Source organism: Berghia stephanieae, chromosome 11 (assembly GCF_034508935.2).
Source record: "Berghia stephanieae isolate SIO BIC M18660-M18661 chromosome 11, UCSD_Bste_1.3, whole genome shotgun sequence".
In the NCBI taxonomy this organism is placed as follows: Eukaryota; Metazoa; Mollusca; class Gastropoda; order Nudibranchia; family Aeolidiidae; genus Berghia; species Berghia stephanieae.
The window spans coordinates 7963630-7980091 of NC_088370.1; positions in this window are offsets into that span (position 1 = coordinate 7963630).

The window sequence follows — 16462 nt, forward strand, 5'->3', positions numbered from 1 at the left end:
AAGTATTTATTTAATATCAGGAAGAATAGCTCTAATTGAGCGGATCTAATCTATTACTTTTTAAACTCTTTATTTTGATATAATCATTTGTGTCTGTGGAAAATACATTTGAAAATGGTATAGGCCCGTTTGGCTTATCTTTATCCAGCCGGCTTGCTTGACTGAGGCAAATGTATCAGCTAGTTCCACGGTTGGCGCCTGTTTTGCAGAGTTTTCTGGACATCACAACAGTGTGTTGTAGTTAGGCTGACATCAGGGGTTTACCGCTGTTCAAGAACTGGGATGCAGGGATTCGGCACAACTGGGTGCTCCAACGACACGGAAAAGGACCAGGACGAACATCCATGGAATAGCACAATTAAAATATATACATAAACTATAATATTAATAATAGATAGATTAAATTGAATTCACAGTAATATTTCGTTCCACTTTGAATGTTAACCAATAATTCATTTTACCTCCAGCCGAGGGATGACAAACTTTTTTAAAGTTTGAAATTGGAGGGATAGCTTTTCTCTCTTGGGCTTCTTAGCGTGTGTGTGATTACACTCAGAGATGACTTTGAGTTTTGTGAAATGAATTATGGGGAATAGCCAATCAGAAGAATGTTCCTGTTTTAGATAGCCAATGATATCCAGATGCTTTGGTAAGAAAGAATAACGGAGAATTACCGGAGAGCTAGACCTTAATTGTAATTTAGCTACTCTTGAACGAGACAAGTCCTCAGGGCATATGCACGATGGCGACTTGTTTGGAAAAGGTAATTAGCAGGAGGCATGAATACAATGGGCAGACAATTTGAACAGGTAAATAAGCCTTAAGCTGAAAGTGAGTGTTCCGTTATACAATGGAAATGTTTCCCCACCTAACGACCAAAATTTCCGTTAGAAAGATTTGGGGCTTTATTGGAGAAAGGCTGTCTATGTTTGAGTATTTTTAATGGAGGTGTTGATCAAATATATGTCCCGTCCACTAGGTTTGAAGTGGTTTTGAACCGAGACGCTGACGAATGATAAAGAAACACGCAGTGGAAGAAAATCCCTCGTCACAATTCCATGAGAACACTATCAAAGTACTGTGTTTGAGATCACCTAAATGTCTCATCCAGACTTATTCAACGAATACAAATTCCCCCCCCCCCCTTCCCCTAAAAAAAAATCAAATCAAAGTATCAATTTTGATTAAAACCGACGCGTACTTGCATGCAGGTCTTACAACCCAAATTGTGACGGCCTCATTGTTGTAATGGAAATACTCTCAAACCAACGAAAAATATCGTCCATTGCAACAATGATAAAACGAGCCTATAATGGCCTCCGGCTACCAGACCTGCAAACATGTATACGTCGGTTAAAACGATAAGGGAATTTATTTGGTCAAAATAACAAACGGAAAGCCATAAGATTTATTATTAATTATCGCCCCTGGTCACTGCTCTGCCATTCTCCGAAAAACACGTATCTGATATTTTGTCCAAAAAAGTCGTCCTCCAAATATCGATGAAATAAAATATCCCTAATTTTGTTAAAAACTCTCAAACCTGGGATATAATGAAGTCCCAGGTTTGAGAATTTCTCCCCCGAAGATGACGGTCATTATCATTATAATCGATTGATCTTTGAAGGTCACGTTTTCTAGCCAAAATAGGAATACGTGATTTTGGCAACATTTTTACAATTTTTCTCGTTCTTGTTTTGTTTTTTGCTTGTTGTATCTTTTTCTGTTATAGAATTATAGATCGATTAAATACAAAAAAAACAACTAACCCCTCCCCCCCCCCCCAAGCGCTTTACAAGGGGTCCCTGGTCAACAGCAACATTTTACATTTAGGACGGGACATGACGCCTGTTAAGCGATTTACAATTTTTTTCGGGGGGGGGGGGGAGGAGGGGGTAATTCTTTATCGTCTGTCTCTAGAACAGACCAAAACAACTCAGGGGTCAGCAATATTGACCAAGATCGTGCTCAAAGATGAATCAGGATGACCTTGCGGAGCTAGGACAGGAAATCAACAAATAGTATGTGTGACCCATGACCTCAAAACGGTATTATGTCGGGATGGAGCGCTGTTAACGGCCAGGTACTCATTTTACACCTGAGTACCGTGAGAGAAAGTGATTAAAGAGCCTTTTCCAAGGACTCAACTATGCGCCGAGCGCGAGGCTCGAACCCAGGACCTTCCGATCCGAAAGCGAGCGTCATACCACAAAACCACATAGCCGCACAAACGGAAAGCCATAATATTTATTATTAATTATCGCCCCTGGTTACTGCTCTGCCATTCTCCGAAAAACACGTATATTTAATATTTTGGCCAAAAAACTCGACCTTCAAATATCGATGAAATAAAATATCCCTAATTTTGTCAAAAACTCTCAAACTTGGGATCTAATGAAGTCCCAGGTTTGAGAATTTTCCCCCCAAGATGATGGTTATTATCATTATAATCGATTGATTTTTGAAGGTCAAGTTTTCTAGCCAAAATAGGAATACGTGATTTTGGCCACATTTTTACAATTTTGCTCGTCCTTGTTTTTTGCTTGTTGTATCTTTTTCTGTTATAGAATTATAGATCGATTAAATACAAAAATAGAACAACAAAAAACCCTCCCCCCCCCGCCAAAAAAAATAAATAAATAAATAAAAGGAAACAAAAAAAATAAAAATAAAAGGAAACCACAAAACAAAAACAAAAAATCCGAAACACAGAATTTTTTCATTTGGTTGAACTCAGAATGTTGGAGTTTCTGTGAAATAAAGTGTCGTCCGTTCTCTCACCGTACTCAGGTATGAGTACCAGACCGTCAACAGCGTCGTCTCTGTATATTGCCTAACAGGCGGAATTCAGAATGTTGGAATGTCTGTGAAATAAAGTGTCGTTCGTGACACAGACAGGTAGAGTGTGCATATAAGATTTCCAATTTGGGGCTGAGCGTTCGAGTTGTAAACAAGATGGAATTACAATCAAACAACAGACCTGACTCAAATTTTCACACAAAACAAAACAGTTGACAGGATTTTTTTCTGATGCAATTTTCGAGGCTAAAACATCAAAGTTTATTTTTTAACCCTCTCCTTACCACCTGCAGCAAAATCGTCACATTTGTCACGATACAATATGCATTTTAAAAAATTCAGATTTATTTTGTACTTCACAAATTTTGAAGAATTATCTCTGTTGAATAAAGTTGTTCTATAGAGAGATTGTTTGAGTTCAAAACCCGATTATTGTTTTGCTGGGAAATCCTTCCATTTTGCGAGACTACTGAAAAGGATCAGTAATAGTCCGTTCCCTTAATGGAAAAATTGTGCAAATCGTGTAACCAGCATGAAATTTTCACACAAAGTGCAGAATTTTATGAGGATTTCGAAAATAGGTAGCTCCAAGTTGAAATATAGCTGGAATCAAGAGTTATTGCCCTTTAAAGGTGACAAAATACATTTTTTCAACATTTTATTTTTTTTTCTCAAAAAATTACGGTTTTATAAATATTTTATAATGATGTGGTTATTTTAGTATTCCCTTGCGTACTTTGGACTCAGAAAATATTTTTCCATTTGAATTTTATTGAAATATATAAGAAAATACGAAATTCAATTGAGATTTTTCAGGAAATTAAAAAAAAAATATATCTCCTTCCTGGAAACTGTTTAAATGGTTTAGAATCTGACATATATTTGAAATGCCATGCATTTCAAAAACATTTTTTAATCTTCACATCCTCTAAAATCAAGCAATATTAATTTGATTTTAAAAAAAAAAACAATAGTAGACAATTCAACCGCCAAAGCAAGTACCCCTTCTCCTCCCGACACACACGTACAATCACTCTCAAACATAAGAGTACAATGTATCTCTATCATATAGCAAATAACACGTTTAAATTTATATGTATTGTACAATACATATTTATTCAATGAAGAATTGAACCATTTAAAACATTTTTTTCTGTGTACATATTTAACAGCAGCATCATTATAGATTTACATCCCTTTTTAATTCCATAGTTTGTTGAAAACATACAATTGAAAAACGTGTTTAAAGTCAATCATTGTCTCTAGAACATTGACCATTGCAGGCACATAACAGATTACATGGAAGAGATGCCTTAACAGAATTGCATCTTTTGGAGCATCCCTTTGATGAACAGTTACATTTAATCAGATTTGTGAGGCATGTGTAAGGTCAGTCAAAGTGGACCACTTTGGCATCCCATCTTCTTTCCAACCAAAATCTGATTTGGAAGGAAGACTAGGGTCTTTAGCAAGAGAGCGTTTCCATACATAACCAGCTTGGTAAACTGCTCGATTTAAATGCTGTTTGAGAGCTTCACGAGTTGGTGGCATATTGTCTGGAAGGCGTGACTTTTTTGTAAAAAGTTCACGCCGGCATTCATTGACAGCAGATAAGTTGGTTGCTCTGTCAAACAACAAACAGACAAATCTCTGGATGATGTTGAAATACTTGTCTCTTTATAGAACTGGCATATTCTTTTACTAGTTTCAGCTGTAATATCTTTTACCCTAGCATAGGAAATTGATAAACCCAGAGCAGACAGTTTATCAATAAGACCTTTCTTTCTGGTTTTGGCAAAAACCATGACTCCTAAATAAACGGGGATTGGGGTTTCCTTGGACAACTGTTTTCTAGTGCTACCTGAATTTTGCGGGCTTTTGTTGTTATGGTTCAACATGATAAGCTGTGAAATTGTCATGGTATGTCGATTCTGATGACCTAAACTTAGCGAACACTGACCACTTCAAATGCCATTCACAATTTTCACTAATTTGTGTGGTACACTATTGACAATGCTATCATGATCTATATTGAGGGGTGATATGAATGTATGATTTCTTATTTCTGCTCTTATAATATCAACGGCTTTTTGTATTGCAAGATCATCACTTGAATCTAAATCGGAAATAGCTGCTTGTGAAATAATATTCCCCTCTTTGAAAGTAAGCAAGACTTCCCGCCCATCCCTGTATTCCATTAAAAAAGGAACTCTCGATAGTAAATTTTCTTTGAATCTAGTTTTATGTACATATACATCCGACCAATTTATGGCATTTAATTTTGACAAAAGTAAATTGTAGAGATCATTCAGCTTAAACACAACATTTGTGTCTGTGCGAGCTTGTTGTTGATCAATAAAATTGACAATATCCTGTTTGCATTCTGCAATGTGTGTTTTGTATTTGTTGTCTGAAGTATTTTTACATCAAAAATCGTCTGCTCTTCTGTGGAACAGTATAAGGCAAGGCTTATGATACTTTGCTTCCACCGCAATAAGATCACCCTCCGCAAATACTCTAAGAATACATGTATCTGAAAGAAGGACAGCCAGCTTCCTCGTAGACTTTTTGTGAGAGAGCAAGAGTCCGGACCCCAGTCAATTCCCCTTCACAACCCTTACAAAACAAGCAGTGTTTGCTTATATGTGATGTGTTTAATGTGCCTCTTGTGTCAGGACTTGCAACTGCTTCACTATTACATTGATTTATCTTCTTTGCAAGCCTTTTGAGTTTTGATTTATGAATCCTGTATCTGCAATTCTTATGGTAAAGTCCATCATTGTCTCTCAAAAAATTAGCAAGACATTTCACAGGTTGGTTAATATTGAATTTCAATGCTATTGGCAATCTACCCGAGTCATGAAAAAGTTTGATATCCTCCGAAATGGCAACATATGTGTCTTCAATACAATTTAACTTGGTTGCTTTTTTAGGGTTTATAAGAGAATAATTTTCAATGGTTTCTTGACAAAACAGGCACTTCGACCAGTCAATTTCAGGGGAAGCTTGAGCGAGTCTTGGAACTTTGTTCAGATTTTTACAGTCGACAATGGATGTCTGCCGCTTCTTTCCTCCTGCCATATTAGTGCATTCTAGGAAGGAAAGAAAAATAAAACAAAACCCCATGACATACTCAAGAGACGATATTTATAGTTATTTCCTACAAAGTGTGAATTACGTAGTTTATCAAGTTACAGAAAATGTTACCATCTTAAGGCGATATAGGGTAGCTTGAGAGCTGACAGAATGGACAAGTTTGTGTGCGTGCGAGTGTGTGTGTGTGTGTGTGTGTGCGTGTGAGTGTGTATTTGTGTGTGTGTTTGCGTGAGAAAGGTTAAACACATATTAGTTGACGGGGCTTGGATAGCTCAGTGGTAAGATTCTCTGCAAAACAACAATAAAACAACAACAACAACATCAACACACACACAACGAACACATACTTCCAAATACCTGTTAGAATGGAACTTTAGTCCTTGCAATCTTGACCATTCAACAAATCAAACTAGCATTCCCATTTGACGAGGTCCCCAGGCATGATGCTTATTAATTTTAAGGAAACAAAGGACTGTGAGGCTGGCAAGTAGAAATTAACAAACAAGTCAATACATTGTTTAAAAAAACCAAACCTGAACATGCAAAAGGTAAAGCAATGTGTGTGAATATTAGCGTGTATTGGTAGAATTGTGTGTGGAGATGTTCTTTTTTTGATCAACTGAGTTAATAATAAATTAGTTATGTTTCTTTCTTTCTCGGGCAGCAGTAATGATAAACACCGTTATTCTATCATCAATCATCGACAGGCTAATCTATATCTAATCGAATCTAAAAGGGTCTAAATTTAGTACTGACTATAGCACATGTAACTTATATTATACTAAGATAGAAAAATATGTTCAGATCCAATCATGGGCCATAATCTTACTCTATCTATTGCATCCTGGAGGCTTATTGTGTGTGTAGAATGATATGACTGTGACTCAGCTTGATGTGATCCAATTCTTTTTTCACAACTCAATTCTTTTGTCATACATTGCGCAATACTTATCGCACTAGCATGCGCATAAAGTAAAATAACATCACGATGATATAAGACATTTATGATAGATGAAAAAGATTGTTCCTTACCTTTTTCAACGAATATCGATTGCACAAAATAAAATTGTAGTTTGTTGACATCGTTCAAAAGACAAAACTCATTCTCTCAGTTATTTTTTAGACAACACATGATGCCATTGTCGGCAGATGGAGCTGTTGTTATCTCGAAGGAGAGGCGGTGACAGATGACAAAACCGCATTTCGATTTAGCATTATTGTACTGTACACAATTGTTGAAAGAAACCTCTTTAACTGCTTTCAATATTTTTTTAGTCTCTTGTTGTTTTGTTTTTTTTTTCGTTTACAGGCGCTAAGACATCCTAGTACATACTTAGTAAAGGATAGGTCGTCCTAATGACTCATAGTTTTGTTGCACGGGCAAAAAAAGGACAATTTTTATTGGGTTTTTTTCTGCGGTCAGAAGACAAAAAAAATGTTTTAAAATAATTAAAAGCTAGATTTTTGGTAAATAATAATAGAAAACATTAAAACAAAAATATGTCCACGATCAAAAACACATCAAGATGTTCTTAATGGGTGAGAATGTTTTTTTAAAATACTTTTGTCATCGAGCGCCAAAACGTCACAAAGTGCGCGTTTTCACTAGACTTTACGACGAATTTTAAGGTCTTTTCAATAAAAATTGTATTTGGAGCCACCTATTTTTCGAATCTTCATAATTTTCTGCACCAATTTGTATACTTAGTTTGCTGGTTACAAAAAGTGCACAAAACGCACGGAACTTGCCGCTAAGAAAACGGACTATAAGGAGGGAGTTACACTTGGATTTCACTTTGTTTTAAAATAAATGTTTCAAGGGCTTAACTCTCTCCTTATCAGCTATTTTTAGAATTTCCCCAGAAAATTCACTCCCACTCAACACAAGAATAGACTTTTTTTTACTCAAACCAAAAGTAACAAGTGAGCTCTACAACCCAGTGTTTAGTATTTATAGCTGTGATCAAAGCATTTCTTTGAATTTTGTGATGTACAAGAGAAATCAGAATGGGAAAATTGTCGGTTGCATCGTAACGAGAGGGTTAAATCCTGTAAAGTACAATTGAAAGTTGTCGCAAATAAAAGATATTTCTTTCTGCATTACTTTGACACATTTGTGAACAATTCCGATTACTGGGGAATTCAATATCCGTGACGAGTGCCAGAGGGCGAGAATTTAGCGATGAAAACAACGAAATTCCATACAAAAGACGTCAGTGAATCATTTTAACTCACTCAACCCTAACACCGACTATATCCGTACTTTACCCGGTTACTTTTACCCCGTGCCTATTTATTACATTTTTCTGAGACAAATTATAGGCGTATTATCAAAGCTAATGTTTTTAATATTTACATGTTAATTGTAGTTGAATAAAACGATCTATGCTCATGATCAGTTTAAATACATTTCTTCCAATTTTGAAAAGTAGCAAAAATCTCTAGCGTTGAGTGGATAGATACAGACTCTCTTTAATTCCAGCAACATGACGAATCAAACAAATCTAATATTTTAGAAAGAAGAAGAATAGATGTGCACTTTTATAATGTACTGAAAATGTGTTCACAGCTCAATTATAAAGCAAATGGCGACAGTTTGAACAGACCGTTATTTAGGGAGAGAAAAAAGTCCGGAGGCGGCAAAAAGTGTCGCGTTTGGAGTGTCATAAGTGTCACTTCATTCGTAAACTCAAAAGACTCAATTTCAGTATTAATTTGTGTCCCGTCGTGTGAAATCGGTTATATCTGTCTGGGTGTTTGTCGAGATACTGAAATTGGAATCAACAAAGGTAAATAAGAAATATAAACGATTTGTTGGAGCTATGTGGTCTAGTGGTATGACACTCGCCTTTGGATCGGAACGTCCAGCGGGTTCGAGTCCCGTTCTGGGAGGTGCATAGTTGAGTCCTTGGATAAAGGTGGAAAATGAGTACCTGACCATCAACAGCGTGTCTCTGTCCGAAAAATTGTAATATCGCCTAACAGGCGTCATGTCTCATCCTTCATGTTAGATGTTTCTGTTGGCCAGAAACCATTTGTAAAACGCTATGAGCACGTTTAGAGGATATTGCTCTATATGAAAACTGATGATTAAGAGAAAAGAATGGAGTTTCTTAAGATGTCAATGACTGAAATGTCCCTTTTCTAATCATTTTTAGTTTAAAATGACTTTTTGGCTTTTGCTCCATCCCGACATAATACCGTTTTGAGGTCATGGGTCACACATAATATTATTTGTTGATTTCCTGTCCGAGTTCCGCTAGGTCAGCCTGATTCCTCTTTGAGCACGATCTTGGTCCCTATTGCTGACCCCTGCCTGGGTTATTTTGGTCTGTTCTAGAGACAGACGATATAGAATTATCCACCCCCCCCCCCATTACCCCCATTACCCCCCCCCACCGCCCCCCATCCTCAGATGATCGAACGCGACGTTACCCATTTCTAGATCACAAACACTTTTGTAGGGTTTGTTTGTTTTTAAGATTAAAATTGTCCTTCAGATCCATTTATCCCAGGGAGCCGATGTTTATCCCGGTTTCCTTAGCGTGAAACACAAAATGGCAAATTGCTTGCTACCCATTGACTAAGGCACATAGTGCTTTTCGCCAGATCTAACAGGTACCAGCTACCCAACCACTGGTGGGTGGACAAGGCGGGAAGGGAAAAAAAATCCCCCGTATTCGATCTCAATCCCTTTGTACGTGAAAACGAGTGCTCCACCAACTGGTCTATCACATCAGCTTCCCAGCATTTTTATTTTTTTTCCCCTCAACATGGAGCATTCATGGAGTGATCCAATTTCTCACCCCTCGTCCAAGGACGCCACCCAGATACAAACTCTACCACACTCCTGAAAAAACCCCCAACAAAACACACATTAAATATTTAGGCCAGAAAACTCGCCCTTCAATAAAGATCGATTGATTGAAATAACCCTCGTCTTGGCAAAAACTCTCAAACCTGGGACTTAAACTCTCTCCTTACCTGCTATTTTTAGAATCCCCCCCCCCCCCCCCCCCCCCCCGAAAATTCACTCCCACCCAGCACAAAGATAGACTTTTCCTACTCAAACAAAAAAGTGAGCTCTTACAACAATGTTTAGTATTATTGCTGTATTAAAGCATTTCTTTAGATTTTGTGATGTGCTTTAGTAATCAGAATGAGAAAGTTGTCGGTTTCATCATAACGAATGTGACGGTTTTCTTATGGTGGTACGGAGAGGATTAAAGACTTCGTGAAGTCCCAGGTTTTTAAATTTTTTACCAAGAGAAAGGTCATTTAAATCGATCGACATTTGAAGGACGAGTTTTCTGGCCAAAATTGTTAATACGCGTTTTTTTCCAGGGTATGGCAGAAATCTGAATGTTATTATAAATTCATTTTGATGAATAAGTAATCTGGGGGGCTTGAGGCAAGGTTACACATATGCAAGGCCGTTTACCCGTAATTAGGTCAGATTTCTGGAGGGCCGATGGTCTGGTCCACGCGATATATTCAACTGTGTTTATTTTGTTCACAGCAACCCAGGATAACTGACGTTTTCATTTGGTTTTGGTTGCCTTTCTAACCGTTTTTACAATTTTTGAATGTCGTTGTGGGTGTAATTCATTATTCATTGGATTCTTTTATATTGTTATTCTGTATTCTTGTTCACATTTTCAATTCACATCGTCTGTAGAGTTTATGTGGAGCAATAGGTCTTGGTTGCTTGGAGGTAAACAACCGTTTTCTTTGTATTACAAATTGTATTTCTTATTCACTACTACAGTTACTACCACATACTGCTACTACTACTACTACTACTACTAATACTACTACTACTACTACTACTACTACTACTACTACTACTACTACTACTAATATTAATACTACTACTACTTTTTCGTCTTCTTTTTATTGATTTTCAACCGCATTGTGTTTTATCATCATCATCATCATCATCATCATCATCATCATCATCATCATCATCATCATCATCATCATCATCATCAGTAACTACATTTTTCTTCTTCTTCTTCTTCTTCTTCTTCTTCTTCTTCTTCTTCTTCTTCTCTTCTTCTTCTTCTTCTTCTTCTTCTTCTCTTCCTCATCCTCGTCTCCCTCGTCCTCTTCTTCTTCTTGTCATCATTGTTGTTGCTGTTGTGATTGCAATTAAAACATATACAAATTACATACATAGAACCCCTACGAATTCAAATGACCTTCGCTCCTCCCCCCCCTTCTCTCTCTCTCTCTCTCTCTCTCTCTCTCGCTCTCTCTCTCTCTCTCTCTCTGTGTGTGTGTGTGTGTGTGTGTGTGTGTCTCTCTTTCTCTCTTTCTCTCTTTCTTTCTTTCTCTCTGTTTCAGGCGCATCGTATTAGTAAATTTATTTCGCTCTCTTTAAATTAGAATTTTAAAGAATACTACGATATTGTGCCAATAATATATTACACTCCGTGTGCATGTGTGTGTGTGTGTGTGTGCGATATATATATATATATATATATATATATATATATATATATATATATATATATATATATATAGAGAGAGAGAGAGAGAGAGAGAGAGAGAGAGAGAGAGAAAATATGGGCTGCTTGCAAAAAATGTGAACTTATCATACTAATTGGCCTATTACATACACAGACTTTCACGCAGACTTGTTGTTAGCATGTTGTATGCACAGGTTGTGTGCACGCTTAATGCATGCTGACGACTGATCTGACCGTGTAATATGGAAAACTCTGTCATCGGTTCTATACAGGCGTAGGACGCACAGACGACAGAAAAATATCAGGCAGTGCCTGATGTGTTTCATCGGACAAGCCCGCCTTTGATGTTGCGGTGACAAGTTCTTCGGCAGGAGGGTTAAAACGTTGCAACAACTTTATTAAAAACATCATTTTAGCGACTTATAAGTCGTGTTAAATTTGGAATCAGCGACCCAAAATAAGGAAAATAGCTCGCAAGGACTTACACATAGGCTATATTTAAAAAGTTAGAATAAATTGTGGTTTTGTATGGGCGTGCACATCGAAAATATTATTTAAAGACAGTCTTTGCCCGAAAGCACATTTCCCACGTTTTGTTCGAGGCTGAATTGGAGCAACTATCTAGAGAAGGCCACCAAATCAAGTAAATTACACATACCAAACTTTTAACCAAAACACTTGTGCAATATGCAGTCAGAACAGGGAGGGATCTGAAGATAGTTCGAAGATGACGTCACTTATGTCTTTGTTATTGTTTTTTGCCATCCGCGTTTGTGATAATGCTCACTGAACTGTATTAACCCGACTATAAACGTTCATGGATACACAAAGCTTTGTGTGTTGGTCCGTTATACTTCCGGATGACAATGCGATGAGCTTCTTAGCCAAGCGCATACTTCTTGGTCATTGGCCACATTACATAATGTGCTCAAAGTGACCCACATAGTGAAAAGTGTTCACATATTTTGAGCTATCTAACATTACGATTGGTCAGTGTGTTCAGCTTGACACATGGGTATGTTTACAACTTCCATAAACAAAGTAGCGTGTTTACATTTGTTCAGAAATATCCAATCGTTGTACAGAAACAAATAATGTGATTGATGACTCGGTTGGACGAAAACATGAATATAGATCGCTCCATTGTATGAACATCCACCCAACACCATGATTCCCCTAGATCCCACCCATATTTGCAAAAAAAAAAAAAAAACACACACCAAAAAACACAAAACTTTTAACTGTCCGAGTTCTCCTTTTTCTTTTTTGTTTGTTTTTCATTAAAAGAAACAAAGCTGAATAATATTTCTTGTCAGATTCACTCACCATTTTACAACATGTATACTACACATGTGACCAGACGGGAAATTACGTTGATTTGTATACGTAAGCACACGACTATGTCTGAGCATGTAATAGATAGTTCGAAGTTGACGTCACTCAGGTGTTTGTTATTGTTTTTTGCCGTCCGCGTTTATGAGTAATTCTCACTAAACTGTAATAACCTGACTGTAAACGACCATGGTTACACACAGTTTCATGTGTTGGTCCGTCATACTTCCGGATGGCAATGTTGTGAACTCCTTAGCCAAGCGCATACTGTCTAGCACAACTGGTCCGACTCATGCATATGGCATGCATACGACCGCTTGCAACAAATTGGATTTTCTCTTGCATATGGCGAGCATACTACAGTACAGCGACAAGCGTAGAACCCCGTCGTGATGTGTAATAGCCCTTTAATAAGAACCATACAGTGCCACTAACACACCCAAGGTCGTCTCGATCTCGATGCTTCCTTGCTTCCGGACCACCAGAATTTTGATCTAGTTTGGGGAAAAGTGCCTGTAAGTAAAGGTAGCCTCGGTTTGAGGTCGAGACCGCTATAAACGGTAACATGGTATTTTGTTGATTTGGTTATTCTGATATTTATGGATGTAAGGCTACTTGAAGAATTTTCGTTGTTTGTTGATTGACGCGAAGAAACAAACAAAAACACAAACACACACACACACGCACATACACGCACAAACACACACACACACATACACGCAAAACACACACACACGCGCAAACACACAAATACACACAAACTCGCACACACAAATGCACACACAAACACTCAAACACGCACACACACAAACACACAAATACACACAAACACAAAACAAACACAAAAAACACACAAACATGCACGCGCGCACACACGCACACACACAAGCACAAATACACACAAACACACACACGCACACACACAGACAAAAACACACACGCACGCATACGAACACGCACACATACGAACACACGCAGAGACAAACACACACACGCACACAGTCACATACACGTAAAAAAACACACGCGCGAGCACACAAACACACACGGACATACGCACATAGGCATATATACACACAACCACACACATGCACACACACAAACACATACTCACAAACACACACTCACAAACACACACACAAACATACACACACACCCACAAACAAAAACACACGTACGCACATATACACGCACATACACACGCACACAAACATATACACACAAACACACAAACGCACACACATAAACACACAGACACACGCACACAAAGACCCAAACACACACACACACGCACGCACACACGCACACACGCACGCACAAACACATACACTCGTACATACACACAAGTACACAGAACACACACACACATACACACACATTGTCTCCATAAGCCCACTTCTATTTAGAGTTGCCAGGGTTTATAAATAATCCAAACCATTAAGAAAAACATCCAGATTTCAACAACAAAAAAATCCGAATTTCTGAAAAAAAATTGTTTAGAAAAAAATAAAACAAAAACCTTGAGCTTTTATATAGCGCAATATCCACTAAATGTGCTCAAATCGCTTTACAAGGGATCCCCGCCAATAGGAACACTTAACCCATAGAACCAGAAATGACGCCTGTTAGGTGATATTACATTTTTTCTGACAAAGACAACGATGTTAACGGCCAGGTACTCATTTTACACCCGAGGACGGTGAGAGAATGTGAATTAAGAGCCTTTTCCAAGGACTCAACTAAGCGCCGACTATCTTTGTCTTTATTCCTGTCTATCTATCCCTCCACCGCCCCACCCCCCCCTCTCTCTCTCTCTCTCTCTCTCTCTCTCTGTTTCTCCCCTATCTCTATTATATATCTCTCACTCTCTCCTTCTCTCTCTCTCTCTCTCTCTCACACACACACACACACACACACACACACTCCTCCTCTGACTGTGTATATGTCTGTCTAATTCTCTTTCTATGTTAACGTTGTCTTCGTTTTGCTTTTTGATTTTATTTATAATTTTTGTTCAAAGAATCAAAACAGTCATAAACATGAAAATATCCATTTATATGTCTCGATTTTCAAAAGGAAAATATTCAAAAAGTCTATTGAAATTTGAACGATTATAAACAACATTTCAATCACGTCATCGTCATTGGGGCGGGGGCGGGGGGGGGGGGGGGGGGGGGGGGGGGAGGAGTCTCGATAGCTCAGTTGATAGAGCACTCGCTTCACACGCAAAGGGACCTAGATTGATTCCGGGTGCAGTCGAGAGTTTTTCTGACACCCCTCCCTCCCCCCGCCCCAATCCCCCTAGGGAATTCCCAGGTTAGAGAGCTTTTGCCAAGATGAGGGTCATTTACATTTTAATCGATCGATATTTGAAGGACGAGTTTCTGTCCAAATGTTTAAATATAGGTTTTTGTTTTTTTCGAGAGTACGACTGTATTGTCCTTAATAAAACAAGAAATAACAGAAGGAAATGAAATGGAAGCGTCAATTTAATCAACAAAGACAGATAATATAGACGTTTCGGTTTTCTCCTTCATCAACAAAACAAGAGTGTTTGTTAATGAAATCGATTTACCCGCTTTAGGGGTCAGCGTGGTTCAGCGGTACGGTCTTTGCTTCGTACCCGAAAGCTACCGAGTTCAATCACCCGCCGCTGCTGCGCTGTGTAGCCTTGGGCAAGTCACCTCGCCTTAGCTCAATTTGCAGCGCTGCACTGCGGCTGACGCCTGGGTGGGTCATTCCAGTCTTCCCTTGGAATAGATTCAAGAGACAAATTTCCACCTATGAGATGAATAAAGGGAATTTTATTTTATTTTTAAATTGTTTATTCCTATTGTTATTTTGTTATTTCTTGGAGCTTCAAACAGCAACATTTTCAGTACCGTCAATCGGGGGATACTTAGGCCATCCGGGGTTACTTAGGCCATCCGGGGTTACTTAGGCCATCCGAGTTACTTAGGCCATCCAGGGTTACTTAGGCCATCCAGGGTTACTTAGGCCATCCGGGTTACTTAGGCCATCCGGGGTTACTTAGGCCATCGGGGTTACTTAGGCCATCCGGGGTTACTTAGGCCATCCGGGTTACTTAGGCCATCCGGGGTTACTTAGGCCATCCGGGTTACTTAGGCCATCCAGGGTTACTTAGGCCATAATAATAATAATAATAATACTTTATTGCATCCCAAAAAGGAATTTTTTTGTACAGACGTGTTATAATTTACACATAAGATAAAAATACAATGGAAATAGGATGTATATATATAAAAAAGGAGCAGCTCTATAACCAGAGCTGCGCTTTATAATATGAATAATTTCAACACTGTAAAATAGTTAAAACTGTCACTATAAATTGAAAATTGAAAAGATTGCAAACAAAATAAATTAAAAATTAATATTTATATTTTTAAAAAGTAAAAATGAGAAATAATTATATAAAATGATTATTGCTTGTTGTTATAAAGCCTAATACTGGACGGCAGAAAAGATTTTCGGTTTCTCTCTGTTTTCGTTGAAATAGAGAAAGGGCGACCACTTCTTTCTGACATAATAATTGATGGTCTTAGTGGATGATACTGGTCATTTAATATTTTAGTTATTTTATTTATACAAAATTTCTCGTATAAAAGATCTACATCGTCAACATCATTTATATAGCGTTTAATGGATTTTTTAATATTTGAATTTATTTTGTTCCTTTCCACTGCTAAGCAATTGCCTCCCCAAGCTGTTATACAAAATGACAAAACACTTTCGATTACTGCTCT